General features: G+C 38.7%; 1 long non-coding RNA gene across 1 annotated transcript; it reads left to right on the top strand.

Moving 5' to 3' along the window:
- Window positions 1-2,423: 2,423 nt before the first annotated feature.
- On the top strand, window positions 2,424-6,825 carry LOC120745285. The gene is made up of 3 exons (XR_005698605.1): window positions 2,424-2,762; window positions 6,026-6,029; window positions 6,815-6,825. It is a non-coding gene; the product is annotated as an uncharacterized LOC120745285 (long non-coding RNA).
- The last annotated feature ends 8,206 nt before the right edge of the window (window positions 6,826-15,031 follow it).

The raw sequence follows: 15,031 nt of genomic DNA, 5'->3' as shown, positions 1-15,031 counted from the left end.
ACTCTCCTTCCTGTAGACAAATGGACAAAAATAATCAGGAGCTCCAACAAAAGCTTAATCAAGCGCTGGAAGAAAATGAAGAAATTCTTTTTGAGAAGGAAGACTTGAACATAAAGCTAAGAGACGTGGAAAACAAACTCAAAGGCATGGTGGAAAAATACAGAGTGCTCCAAAAAAGGCATGATGAAACACTGGTAAGAAATGAACAGTTACTTCAGGAGAACAAGCAACTACAAAAAAGACAGAAAGAAATGGATCGTAATCTTCAGAACACAGAGGACCAACAAACTAACAATAAGCAGCGCCAGCCTGACATAAAGATTATTAATGAGGGCTGGGGAATTTTATTTGGTCAAACCCGGGAGAGGATTATGAACCTGATGGAGAAAGACAAGAAAAAGAAAGCTCAATTAAAAGAAATGGCCAAGAGCTTCAAGACAGTGACACTCTTAATGGGGAGTTACATTGTGAAGTCCAACAAATGTTCACAGTGAATCAGGAGCTCAAACAAAAATTTGATGAAACACTGGACAGAAATGAACAGTTACTTCATGAGAACGAGCAACTACAAGAAAGACAGAAAGAAATGGATCGTAATCTTCAAAACACAGAGGACCAAAAAACTAACAACAGTACACAAGCCCAAGAGCAGATTCTGTTCCTGAGGAACAAAATCAAGAAAAAAAAGAGCTGAACTGAAAGAAATGTCCAAGCAGCTTCAAGACAGGGAAGCTATTAATGAGGAGTTACAGTGTGACCTCCAACAAATGAACATAAAGAATCAGGAGCTCCAAGGAAATTTCGATGAAGCGCTGGAAAGAAATAAAGAAATTCTTTATGAGAAGGAAGAATTGGACATAAAGCACAAAGGCACGCAGGACAAACTCAAACACGTGGAGGGAAAATACAAAGTGCTGGAAAAAAGGTTTGATGACACAGCACACAAAATGAAAGAGTTACTTCAAGAAAAAGCGCAACAGCAAGAAATACAGAAAGAAGAAAAACTTATTTCCCAGGACTTTATGAGGAACCATCTAAAACTGCAAGAATTTTATTTTGAAATGAAGGACAAAACAACTGGGCTGAAAGTAGCAATGGAAAAACTGGAAAAACAATTCTCAGAGATGCAGAGTAGGATTGCTGAAATGCTGAGAAAAAACACAAAGCTTGAAGAACTTTCTAACAACTTAAAGTGCAAAAACACTGAAATGCAGGCGCAAAAGGCAGCATCTAAAGAACTGAAAGAAAAGCTTGAAGAAAAACAAGCAAAATTAGAAGAAGTGGAGCAAAGATGCAAGAAACTTGAGATGCAAAATGCAGAAACAATCAATGAATTGAGAACCCTCATCCTAGAGAAAAAAACACTCGTGGAACAGCAACTGAAAAAGAAGAAAAAACGCTTCTGCTTGTTCCGGAGGAGGGACGCTGCTGCTTCTTCACCTGATGTACACTGAAAAAAAGGCCATGTTGGATTTACTTGATTCAATAATGGACATTGGTTGCACACAAATGTTTTGCTTTCGCAGAAACTTAAACAACTGAGTTAAATCAACACAACTTTTTCATATTCAGTAAACCTGTGCATTTTGTGTTCATAAAACGCGATTGAAACATGTTCAGATGAAGTAAGTTGAGTTCTTGGAATATTTTAATCCTTCACAATTTTGTCATTTTATTTCAACACTATTCAATAACTTTTACCCCAGTACTACTTGGTCACTTAAATACTACATGCTGTCTTCATATTACATAATGTTTAACAAAGTCTAGATCCTGGATCCATAAAAATTGAATGGGTCTTCAACAACTACCATCCTTCTATCTTTATCCTGGTTGCAGGAGGGCTGGGAAATAAACCTGAAGTGATAGGTTACAAGGCATGGTACACCCTGGACAGCTGACCAGTCTATCACATAGAAACAAACAACCATTTACATTCACAGATAATTTAGAATCACCAGTTAACCCTAACTCTAATAACTGCATGACTTTTAACTGCGGGAGGAAACCAGAATACCCAGAGAGAAACCTGCAAACTAGCCAGAATGTGGATTTGAACACAGGACCTTCTTACTGTGAAGCAACAGCACTAACCACCATGCCAACAGTCTAGGGAATGTAGGAAAGCTATGATTTCCTGTATTTGATGCAGAATTGTTTTGTTTTTGTAATAATACACAATAAATAGCAATAGCATGCACGTGGTGCGTGTGTAGTTGTCTGCCTCTTATAACTCCAGTGATTTTCCTGCAGTTTGAAATCTTGTGCGATCTTGTGAATTTCATGAGTTCAGCAACTAACCACTCTTACTAGATTGTATCAGGTCGTCTCAACAAGAACAAATTAAGTTGTTGAATTTCGTACAGATTCTTCATGATTTAATTACATTCATAGAAACATGAAATTATTGTGTTTAAATTACAAGTTAGACTTTTTTAATGTAACAACCACCCAATTTACTTTTTTTGGTATACTAAAAAAAGTAGAGGTGGCTGCTCGACTTGACTGAGATGGATGCCTTCCTGAAACCACGATCTAAAGAGCGCGAGTCTGAAACCCGTGCAGTGTCGCGGGATTTAACATTGATATATTATTGACTTACTTCACTTGAACATGATATGAACAATTTAATCTAGCCTCTCTGCATATCATGTAGTTTCTACACTATATAGTTACACTTAACTTTAAAGCATGAGGCACTTATGTTAAATACACGCAAGATGCTTACGTAAATCCAAGAGCTGGCCAATCCCCTTTTTTCAGTGCCTCATCTTTCTCAACCTCTGTTCCATCAAAAAAAAAAAAAAAAAAACACCCCAAAGAGGCAGGCTCTCGCTTCAGCCACTAAGAGACCTGGGGACGGTATTGATCTGACCAATGAGCCCAATTTTTCTTCTGACGAGGGAAGCGCACAGAGTATTTGAAATCAACCAAGACAACTTTGCAGACGCCCCAGAAATAAACAAATCCTTACCAGCTGTCCCAAAACTCAGTGCTGCGGGCTGGATCAGATATCCTTGTGTTTGCATTGTTCCCACATCATCATAATTTGTTGCTCCAGGTTCAACATGGCAAGTGACCAAACGTCACAGCTGTTCGACTTCGAAAAAAAAAAAAAGCCTTAAAAACTACTTTTCGAATTCTCTACCCTTAAGAAAATCACGAAAAATGTGTGATCTTCCTAAGGGTACAGAATTTTAATTGCTGGAGATTAGAGATCTCTCAAGTGGAGTAGATTTTTTTAAGGTGTTTTGTTTGGTACTCTAAATACTATGACATCAAAACAATGTGATTTGTCACTTGCAAAGGATCAACCTTATTACATTATTGCATTTTATATTTTCAAATGAAAGCACGGTGACATGGAAAGGTATTTTTCTTTAATGATGTTGCTTCAGCAATCTCAAATACTAAAGATTAGCATCTCAATACTGTGGATGCTTAATCAGCTTGTGTTTGGAGTAAAATGATCTTTGTCTGATGATTACTCTGACAACACGAACTGTTTTTAAAGCAGAAACAGTCTGTCTTATAGTTCTCAGATGTTACTGTTAGTTTTACAAACACATTCTTTTTCATGTCTGTCCATGTGGCTTTTATGGGTAAAGTGATTTTCAATAGTACAAGCATCATCTAACTTTTCTTTGCTCTTCAGTATAAATGCAGGAACTTAAAGGCTTTATTAAAAGTGTCACAATTTAACACTCAATGCCAAAAACAGATGCATGTTTTATCAACAGCTCTGGAAAAAAAAGTAATGTAGAACATGGTCTCTCTCACTCTCTCTGTCTGTAAAAAACCCCCAGTGAACTGGTAATCACTTTTAAACAATGGGGGTAGTTTATGGCTCTCATTAGCTGCAACGCCATGTAACACCTGGATGTTAGAATCCACCTAGGTTTTCTGTCTGTTTTTCCATGCTATCAGTATTTTTTGTAAAATACTCTTCTTTTTTTTTTTGTTAAACTAAAATGATATCCATATATGCAGAAGCTGTATCCTTGCACTCCAAATGTCTAATTCTTGAAAGTCATCTAATCCTTCAGATTTGTGAATTTCAAAGCTTTGTCATTCAACTAAGCTTTCATTTAGCATTCTGATACACTGTTGAAGGGATGGATTAGCATAACCCGATTACTGACTTGCCCTGCATCTGTAAGAGAGATTTTTATAATGTACACAAGGAAAAGTTTCTAATTAGTATGCCTTGTATTCCCTAGACGTTATACTGTTATTAACACGAAAGAAAAGTTCACACTGTCTTCTGTGATTATAGTCTCACCAAAATGTGGCTATGGAAAAAAGTTCTGTGATTAGGTGAATCAGGCTTATAGTTTTTGTTTTAACGTGCTCATTGGAAAGGTTAGAGTAGAAAAGCACTTTACGAATACCATTGGTGAGATTGTCCTCTGAATACTTTTCTGTACTACTTCATTCCAGCACCATGTCTCCTTGTCCTCTATCTGCTGTCGAGAGAAGACACCAAACACATTTTCTTGGTAGTTTGCCTCAGCACTGCAGCTGTACTTTCCCAGTCATCTGGTAATGATTCTGCAACATAGTCCTTGCTAACCCAAGCCCCAACCAATCTGATATGAAAATCACATTTTTATGATTCACATTTAATTTGGGAAAGATTTTTCACAGGATGCTCTTCCTGACACAACCCTCCCTATTTTTGCAGGCTTGGGACTTGCGCTAGACTGTGCCCCCCTTTTCTTGGTTATGCTACCATGTTAAATATTACATTAAAATAACATTTAGGGCTGTGTATATATAGATGTAATGCTAGTTTTCACTCGTTGGTGGCTACTTCCTAATTTTATCAAAGAATCAAAAATTATTGATGGATCTAATTCTTCACGATTGCATGAGTACCACAGATATTGGGGAAACAGCTAAAGATTAAGGAAATGTTAAAATTTTTCCTACAAATTAATGAGATGCCTCTGCAGTTTAGAAACAACAAAGCAATGCAACCACCAACGCATAAAATACAAAATGTATCTTGTGGGAAGATATTAGTCAGTATGCTGTATCATTTCATGAGCTTTCCGGGAAAAATCTGCACAGAGATAATCATCATGGAGCAAAAAAGTACTCCAACCCTTCTTACTGAACCTAGAGAAACTCGATGTAGGCAAAGTAAAAACATGCCGCAAGCCATGTGAGGGATCACTTTGTAAGTCTCTGCGTGTTCAGCTAAAGCAGACAGCAGAAAAAGTAGCTGCACTGTTTGTCCTGTGGGAAGAAGAATATGGTCGATACCCTCCTCTTACTCTGTCAGCTTAGGAAGCAGACTCAGTCAACTTCCTGGAATGTCTGAAAGAAAGAGACCGTTGCTATGGCAACATGTCTGTGGATGGTTTCTGAATAAAGAGTTGAAGTAGTTCAAACTGAAAAAAATAGATAGCTTTAATAAATATCATACAAAGAAGTTGTCTTTCTTTTGAGCTCTAACCTGTTACACATTTGAAGATTCTCCCAGAGGAAATTGCTAAGTAAAACAACAACAATTTATTTCTGGTGTGTACACCCAGGACCCTGGAGAATTTTGATCTGAGGGAGAATCTCATGTTGCTTAACAGCGGTGGCATCAGGAAAATGGAGGGCCGGCCCAATTTTTGGCGTTTCCTTCTAATCATCTATTGAACTAGCTCCGGGTAATGACCTAATTCTCATTGAGCTTCATACTGTGGCTCTCCATCTATCCATCCCTTCAGTCATTGCTGCATTCATCCAAAAGATGCAAGGGGACAGATATGTAGACAAGCAGGAGAAACCATTGGCTCAATAATGGTCGCTTGAGAGGACTCACATGAGAGAGGGGTCAGTTTAGTCCGTCACGCCTGGCTTCATCATTATAGCTCTGGCCAGCTGTAAGGGATGTGTTTTGAGTGTGGCAGGACACGAAGCACAACCTTTTTTCAGGATAAGGACACAGTGACATTGAGTACCTCTTATACACGCTCACACATCATCATAAGCTGTAATAGAAAGTGGTTCACTAAAGAAAAGAATCCAGGTGTGTTCCTCTGAGCTTTTTTTTTTTTTGATCTGAAAGCCTCATCATTTCTCAGTTACATGGCAATGTTCATGATGAAGGACCCTGTTATTGCTGCACTGAAGACTAGATGGTTCTTCAAGAAATAAATTGTCCAGACTGCCGGTGAACCCCTGCCTTTCTGCTACCTCTCCCGCTGCCTGTCATTTGGACTAATCTCCTGCCATCATTGAGGAAGTGTAATGGACAGTAATCCTCTGAACCATTCCACAAAGTAATACTCTCAGTGATGAGACTGTCTTTAAAGAGAAAAAAAAACTCTGACACCTCAAATCCATTTTACTTTTTTCACCATCAATCACATTACATTCCATCCATCCATCCATTCGCTTCCGCTTATCCTTTTCAGGGTCGCGGGGGGCGCTGGAGCCTATCCCAGCTGTCATAGGGCGAAAGGCAGGGTACACCCTGGACAGGTCGCCAGTCTGTCGCAGGGCTAACACACAGGGACAGACAACCATTCACTCGCACATTCAAACCTAGTGGCAATTTGGATTATCCAATTAACCTATCCCCACAAGCTGCATGTCTTTGGACGGTGGGAGGAAGCCGGAGTACCTGGAGAGAACCCACGCAAACACGGGGAGAACATGCAAACTCCACACAGAAAGACCCCGGCCTGATGGTGGAATTGAACTCAGGACCTTCTTGCTGTGCGGCACATTACATTCCTTATAGTTTAAATATTTTTAGGGATTCTGAGGAGGCACATTAACTGCCACTGACAAAGTAGTTGTCAAATTGGTAAAGAATATGTGTAAAGTAGCAGCACTGATGTGCATAGGGAGCCAGATGATCATAATCCTTTGATAGCTGGAATCCCATTAGCAACGGGTCTGTGACTTACAAAAGGAAGGATCAGATTATTGCTGTGATCCAGCATCATAAGCTGTTGACATTTGTCTGCTGAAGCTAGTGCTGCTGCATCCCCACACCGGTGTGGAGAACTCCCACAGACTACACACTGATCTAAGAGACAAGCTTTATGTTCTCATCAGTGCTTGCATGAGGACTGTTAACATTTGTTAATGTACAGTAGCTGCAGTACAGCTGGATGATGAAAGCAGTAATTAATGCTACTCCTGGTATACATAGCACACTCCTCTCACTTTATTAAAATAGTCTTTTAGAAGCAAAACTTCATGTAGCTGCAAATAACATTAACCTACTTTATTTAACTTTGAAAAAAACCCTCAAAATTTCAAAATTTATTTTTTAAAGCATTAAAGTATTTTTTTGAGAACATCATCATCATCATAATAATAATAATAATAATAATAATAATAATAATGAATTTGTTGTCAGTATTGACTAGTAGTATAAATAAATTTTCTTCTTTCATCAAAATTATTCAAACCCCTTCCAAAGCATTCTCACTCCCAACTCTTGAAAACACACGTAAGACCCTTTATGACATGAAAGACACTGATTCACAATACCTACTCACAGAACAAAGATGTCAAACAACCTACAAAAGCTTCCAAGTCAGAAGTCTTGTGTTCAGTTCCTGTCAGCAGGGCTTCAGTCTCATGCACTGCCATGCATGTTAAAACGTTATAGTGTACATTGAAGCATAGCATCTGTTGATCTCCGACCATTTGACAATTGGGAAGGAATTTATATTCAGCAGATATAAACTCTTCTGACTCAGATCAACATTAGATGCATTTAAAATGTTCTCTTATTCTCTAAAATGGTGTAAAATATAGCATTTGGGTTACAAGATATTTTTATTCTCTGAAAACAAGTTAGTGTTGAAAACATGACTTAAATTAATAATTCTACTTTACGCAAGTGCAGTTATTTGGGATTTGCATCAACAATAATGTTTATATGTGTGGTGTACCAAACTCAGGGGAAACTTCAGCATTGTGCCCACTTAGCCCCACGGTTTACTCACTACCATATGGTTTTCTCCCAGTATGCCTACACTGTGCCAACAGTATGTGTGGCAGAACCCAAACACAGGACTCACAAAGCACAACATGAAAACTTGTTTATAGTTGCAAAAACTGCAAAACAGTTAATCTGGGAGAAAACATGAGTAGGAAGGAAGAATCACAGCTAGAGGAAGAATGCAACAAGGAACAAAGGTAAACTTGGGCAATCTATCCACACAGAAGAACTCAGAAGGGACAGACGGAGGAAGCAAAACTGAACATCATACACACGAGACTAACAAAATAAAACAGGAAGTAACAAACACTGAGGTCAGGACTAAGACATGAACTTGACTGTGCAACAGGAGAATAAACATGCAAAGACATGACTGACTGGGGTGGAAAGAAAGGGAACACAAAAGATGAAACCTAACCTAATAAGGAACACAGAGTGGAAAAAAGGTTAACTAAAATAATCAAACTATAACATGTTTGATAACATATATAACGGAACTATAAATACTGAAAAAGAATGAGAACAAACCCCAAAACGTCCCACATGACAGCCAATAAATTACTTTTATTTATAGAAATAAAGTAATGTGTTATCTTTGTCTGCCTGCGTTCCTGTCATGATCAACCATCACCGTGCTGAAGAGGTGGAGAATTTCACATATCTTGGCAGCATCATCTCGAATGAGGGGATCTCTGACCGAGATGTCGACGTCAGAGTAGGGAGGGCGGCCGGTGTCCTCCGACATCTCCAACCTATTTGGAACGTGACCTCCCTAAATGTTAGGGTCAAGATCAGACTATTGAACTCTATCGTCATTCCGATTGTCCTTTTCTGAGTGCCCTTGATTATGTTGCTTAAGTGTTTTGGAAGGATAGTTTGAATAATTTGTCAGATTTAGATTAAAACATATGTCAGCCTGCACAAACAAAGATAGCAAGATTTTACAGTGGGCTGTAGGAACCTAAACTGAACCTAATCTGAACCACAAAGTGCAGGTCCACAGTACTTTACCATCTGTGTAGTGCAGCATGTTGCCAGTTCTGTGTCTGCAACTACAAAGTGTAAATGTCTGCTCCATGTGGGTTTACAATTTCTTTTCTTTCAATAGGCTGGCTCTCACGTAGTAGTGGTGACTCCCTAGATGACTGTAACACAATTTTGCCTTTTCAGCAACCCAGACATTCATGGAGGATTGCACAGTAGTAGAAATTGGCATCTGAAGACGATGCAGAGGAAATGATTTACAGTGCTCTCTTCTCTCTGTTGGGATAATAACTGCACCAGATCTTAGACAGGAAAAAAGCCAACAATGTTCCAATGGGCCAGGACCACAGCCAGAGGACTGACAATGTGAGGTGGTTCACCAATATTCCATGTTGTATTGAAAAGCATTTTGGGATTTCAAATTTTTATAGATATTGTAAATAAGGGCAGCTGTGCAGTTAAGTCCATGGGTATTTGGACAATGAAACCGTTCTTATAATTTATCAATCTTTGCAGCGCAACACTGGATTTTAAATTACCCGGTCAAGATGTTGAATATGCATTTGCTAGCTAATAAATCTCAATACAAGGTCCAAAGAGATGCCAATGAAATGCAAGGATGTTGTAATTAGGCTGAATAAAACAAAATAAACCATAAGAGCAACCAGATAAATAATCTGATACATCTTTAAAAAGAAGTAAAGCAGTGACCGGCTCAGCAACACCAAAAGGAAAAAAGTGAATGATCACAGAATTTTTTCCTTGCTTAAGAAAAACAACTATATGGCCAAGCTGAGTAACAGGAACACAGGAACATCTTTGCTGGAGTCGCTTTCATGAATGCAAATTCAAAGGGTGCACAAAAAGACTGTCAAATTTGACCTAGTGAAGGTGCTAACGGTTAGTTATAGTGCAAGAGAATAGTGCAAACTGCTGCGATGTTCTAATGATGACTAAACTGTACTAGTTAGGCGCAGGTCTTCTGGGGACTCGGTAGGTCACCAAAGAGCAAATGTGCACATTAGTGAAGTGAACTTGAAAGTCAAAATATGTTGGGTGGAGACACAATGGTTGCCTGTCATTTAATGCAGCAATTATATTGTGTCCAAAAGCATTGTATTTAATCCCAAAGATGTGAGCTATTGAGCAAAATTCTTCTGTTCAGTCTCATAATGACTGGCCTTGAAGGCATAGATGGAAATTCAGAAGTAGCTATCAGGCCGAACAGAAGTGACCCATCAACATACTTTATTGCAATGATCATTTTATATGAGGTTCAACAGGTTACTGTTTGTGGTGGAAGCTTAGAGACAGACCGCATTCTGAAACGGTTTGGGAGTTGGGAGCAGGTCTGGGTAATGTGGAGACAATAGTGGCACTATGAGGCAGACAGCTGGGTTTCCACCCCCATCTTCCATCCCCTGCCAGCCCCCACCAACGTGGCTTTGTTCCACTGGCTTAGATCACAGCAGACTCAGGGCTTCCCCAAACCCTCTGACATCACTGCCCAGCTGATAGGAGGCACAAAAGATCCTGCAGAAAAAATACCTTCTATTTATAAACCGTGAATGAGCACCATGATTTCTCTCTGCACCTTCAGGCCAAACACTGCATTACAAGCCAGACAAGGGTGGCTGGGGGGTTGGGCACACTTTACAAAAAGCTTTGCTAATATCCAAAGGGAAACTGTCATTCTACAAACACCTGTTCCCTGAAGGGTTTCTATGCTTAAAACCCACAATGGCTCATATACACATTTATATGAAGTTCAAAGACTGTTTAAGTGTTTTACTCAAGCGAGAGTTTGTATTTATGTGTAAGCACCTCAGGCTGTAGGTTGTAGTCGAGGGTAAATGCAGGTCAATGCACCACTCACATTCTGAAATTGTTTTTGTAATCCGTGTGATGGGTGACACGGGACACAATAAATTTGCTATATACAGGGTTCCTGCGGGTAAGTAAATTCTGAAATTTAAATCAACAAAATAAATATATATCAATATATTTTCTGAAATGTTGCTGAAGGAATTAAAATTGCAGGTGAAACTGTAAAGAATGAGATGGCCATGATTCAAGTTTCAGCCAGGTTATTAAAAATCTAGCAGTTTTATGTTACTTTTTTAACATTAATCGTTGACCATAAAACCAGATGCAGGATCCTAAGCTAGTGCAGAGATAAGTGTACATATGTTTATGGCTCTTATGCTCGAGTTAAAGTTATGTCAGGGTTTGAGCGTAAAAAAAAAAACAATTATAGTAAGGTCTTCAAATTGCTTTCTTCTCTGAATAATAGTCAAAAATGCAAAAGGATTCAAAGCATCAAATTGCCATGATTATCAGATTATCACAAGCAGATTGCATTTAACTCCTAACTCAACTCCAAACTGATATTGCACTATTTCTGTCTTATTGCCTTTTAATCACTCTCTGCACCAAAGCCACTTTGAGGACAGCAAATAGAAACATCCTGTCTCAGAATGATGCTAAAAAACTAGTTCATGTGTATTACTTTTAGGCCGGACTTGTTATTTATTTTATTTCATTATTATCAGGTTGTTCTTAAAGCTCCCTGAAATGCCTTCAGTTGATCCAGAATGTTACAGCGACAGTACCGACAAGGAGAGAGCATAATTCTCCCATATCGGCTTTTTTCTCCACTGTCTCCAGCTGAATCCAGAATTAAATTTAAAAACAAGGTCTTGAATAATCAGGCCCCAGCTTATCTTAAAGACCTCATATCACCCCGATAAATAAAGCACCTTGAGGTAACTGTTGTTGTTAAAATTGACTTGAATTGAACTCTACACCTGCACAGGCTAGAGTCAAAACTCACTCATTTATAAGTAAATACACTTTACTTTTTAAAGTAAATTTTTAAATTATGGGATTTATTTTTCTCAGTGTGTCGTTGCTGAAATAAACTGCTTTAACATGTCAGTACAATGAGTTTGTCAGCATGGCTCACTCCCAATCTGTGTGTGTGTGTTTTTAATTAGTGTGTTTCAATAGAACCTCACACAGCTTTCCAGGCAGGTCATTGCTGAAAGGGTTGCGAATTTCACCTTATTCTGGAGAATACGGTGAAATTCGCAACCCTTTCAGCTGGTCTGAAACAGTTAAGAGGACACAATTTGTCAGGTAGGACTATATGTAGTCTGTACAGCCAGACAGCATTCAATAAAGGGACTTGCTGGAGGGTTAAGTGTGCCCCAGTTTGGAGAGCTTAGAAAAAGAGCCTGCCTGGTTGTATTCATCAGAAGTACAATAATAGAGGGTTAAGTACAAGGCTGATTGTAGAGCAGTCCTGCTCATGCTATATTAACTCAATGCATGCAGACAGGAGCTGAGGTGTGATCAATAAAATTCATATTTTACTTGTTCTGTGCTGAGAACAGCTAGAGAGAAATGAGCAGGTACTGTAATGATTTCTCCTAGAATTTCCCGATTCTCAGTCAGCAGTCTTTCACAGTCATACTGATATTGACAGATCTTGTCAAGTCTGAAAGACGTACTTGATGAAGCCTAGTAGACACTACACAACTGTTTAATTCAAGCAGTTTCCACTGAAATAATCACATGCAGAACTACCAGTTCAGTTACAGTACTTTGTCACTATAAACACATCTCTACCTCTTTTGTGAAGAAATTGTTTTATTGAAACATGTAACACAAGTATTTTTATCTATATCCTCCATACAGATACTTGGATAGATGACAAATGTGCTGTGTGTCGTATAAGTATAAGGTCTTGTTATTATGAATGAAAATAACACAAAGCTGCATTACTTGTTAGCATGTTACTCTGACACTGTAGCTTCACACTTACAACTCATTCCAGACTGCATCATTATTACTTTTCAAAACTTTCTGTGTTCCCCAATAGATTTAAATAAAATCCACTCAGCAGCAGCTGGCTGTAAACTTCACCCAATTTCATAATAACGCTCTAAAACTGAATCAGGCATGGGGAGAAAGAAGGGCATAAGGATTGGATTGCAAACTCCAGACATGACCTGCAACACCCCCTCGTTCTCTCATCCTGCTGGTTTGACCTCTGGAGCACTAACAAAACACATGACTTCATCCACAAAAGCTACACTCAAGCATTTATCTGATCATTAGCAACTTGAGCTAAATCCAGAGGGAACAATTACAGCAAAACTAAAGCACAGCCAAAGCCTCGATAGCCGTATGTGAGCTGAGACCGGGTACTGTGGAAGGTGTAAAAGCACTCGTAAGGGAACGTCAGTAACTTCTGGTGCTGCTCAGTGGTGAAGGATTTAATTTTGATTAATGCTGGCAATTAAACAGTTTAAAGGAAAAAGGAGGCCTAATGAATCTATTAGCCTTTAGACCAGAATGTAGAGGGAGGCCTTGAAACAGGCACTACTGCCCAACGCTCTTAATTTGATAGCATAAATCACTCCAAGGGCTTAGATTAGGCTTTAGTGCCATTAAATCCTATTGAACACTAATGGCAAATGCAGAATGCCATCAGACCTCCCTAGTTAGCTCAGCCAATGAGAGATACTAATCAGTAATAATTACCATATGTTTACTTAACTGGGCCTGATGAGGGTTCAATTTGCGTGCAAAGAAAAATCTGTAAAATAGCTGGCAATACAAATGATATTACAGGAAAAGTAAACAACAAATTCAGTGTTTAACAGAATGTCACAGGCAATAACTCAATAAAGCTTTGAATTAAAAGAACAGGAAGCACAAAAAACAGAGTCGTATCAATCTTCAGAGAGGATTAACCCTTTCCACAGGGAATCCTGAAGCAATGGGAAAATATCCCCAGATGGGAATCATTCATTCTGTTACACTGTGTGTTTCCACTCACTGTGTGTGTGATCTCCTCCCAAAACCTCCTCCGGGCTAGCTATAGGTCAGTACACATGGCTTAACCAGAGGAAGCAGGATGCCAAAAGCTAGCTCAGATCCTTCTCAATCACCTCACCAGGAGGGCCTCACTGGGGTCATTGGCATAGTTCAGCAATGATGTCAGCTGTGTGGTTACTACAGGTTAAAAAAGAAGAGATACTATGGCCTTAAAGCTACAGTTTCATTCAAATTCTCTGGAACGTTTGAAAAAACTGAACATTGAGTTTGATAGTAACCTTAACTTAGTGAATTACTGTGGCCTGGTCATCTGTCCACCATCAGCGCTGGTCATTATGGATGCTTTGAGATTCAAAGCTGCAGTCATGAATTTGTAAATTACTTTAATGTTGCAGGTGGAGATAAATTTAAGCATTTATATACTGTGAAATAGATTTAATAATGCAACTTACTAAAATAAGTAACTAAAATCCAAATTAGAGTGAAGTAGAAGTTAAATAATATATTTAAGATTTAACATTTTGCGCATTTGTGGGCCCAGGAAAATAATTATAAACAAGGTGACTCTGAAAAGCTTTTGACTTATGATGTAGATGAATATTTTACATTTACATTACATTTACTTATACTTAAATGAAGTGTAAGTAAATGTAAACTGTGCTTCAGTACTTGAGTAAAGTTATATTCCATCCTATCTTATCCAGTGTGGTTGGCCACTGAACAGAACAATAGTACCCAGTTGCACTGGTGGGCATCACCAGAGGTGGGACATTGCCTCTGTAGGATACAAAAAAATGGAAAGTGAGTCCTAATTTTTTCCCCTCTTTTGCTCTAAAGTCCTTCAGATTTTGCAAAAATTGAGCTAGATCTTAATGTCTTTTACTCACTAAGACTCACCTACAAAACTTTCCAGCACAGCTAGATGGCTACCTTTGTCCACAGACAAACTGCTTGAAGGAAAACCTGCCTAAAGGAACTTTAACAGTAACTGTTGCAGAGAGTTTGTCAATATCCTTAACCACATTTCACATGAGGTTCATGCCTCCCCAATGAGCTGCATGCATTCCTATGTTCCAGTTTAGTATTATGATTACCTCCCCTTTTAATTTGAACAACTCACCCTTAATATTTGCCTAGTAAGACTCAAAAGGGCCACTGTATCAGAAAAGCTTCCCTTGGGGAGTTTGCTTGGTATTTATGGTTAAAACACTGAGTTGCAATATAATTGTGTAATGCAGGGCC

Source organism: Simochromis diagramma, unplaced genomic scaffold (genome assembly GCF_900408965.1).
Source record: "Simochromis diagramma unplaced genomic scaffold, fSimDia1.1 OVJJ01000159.1, whole genome shotgun sequence".
Lineage (NCBI taxonomy): Eukaryota > Metazoa > Chordata > Actinopteri > Cichliformes > Cichlidae > Simochromis > Simochromis diagramma.
This window is presented reverse-complemented; position numbering and strand designations above follow the sequence as displayed.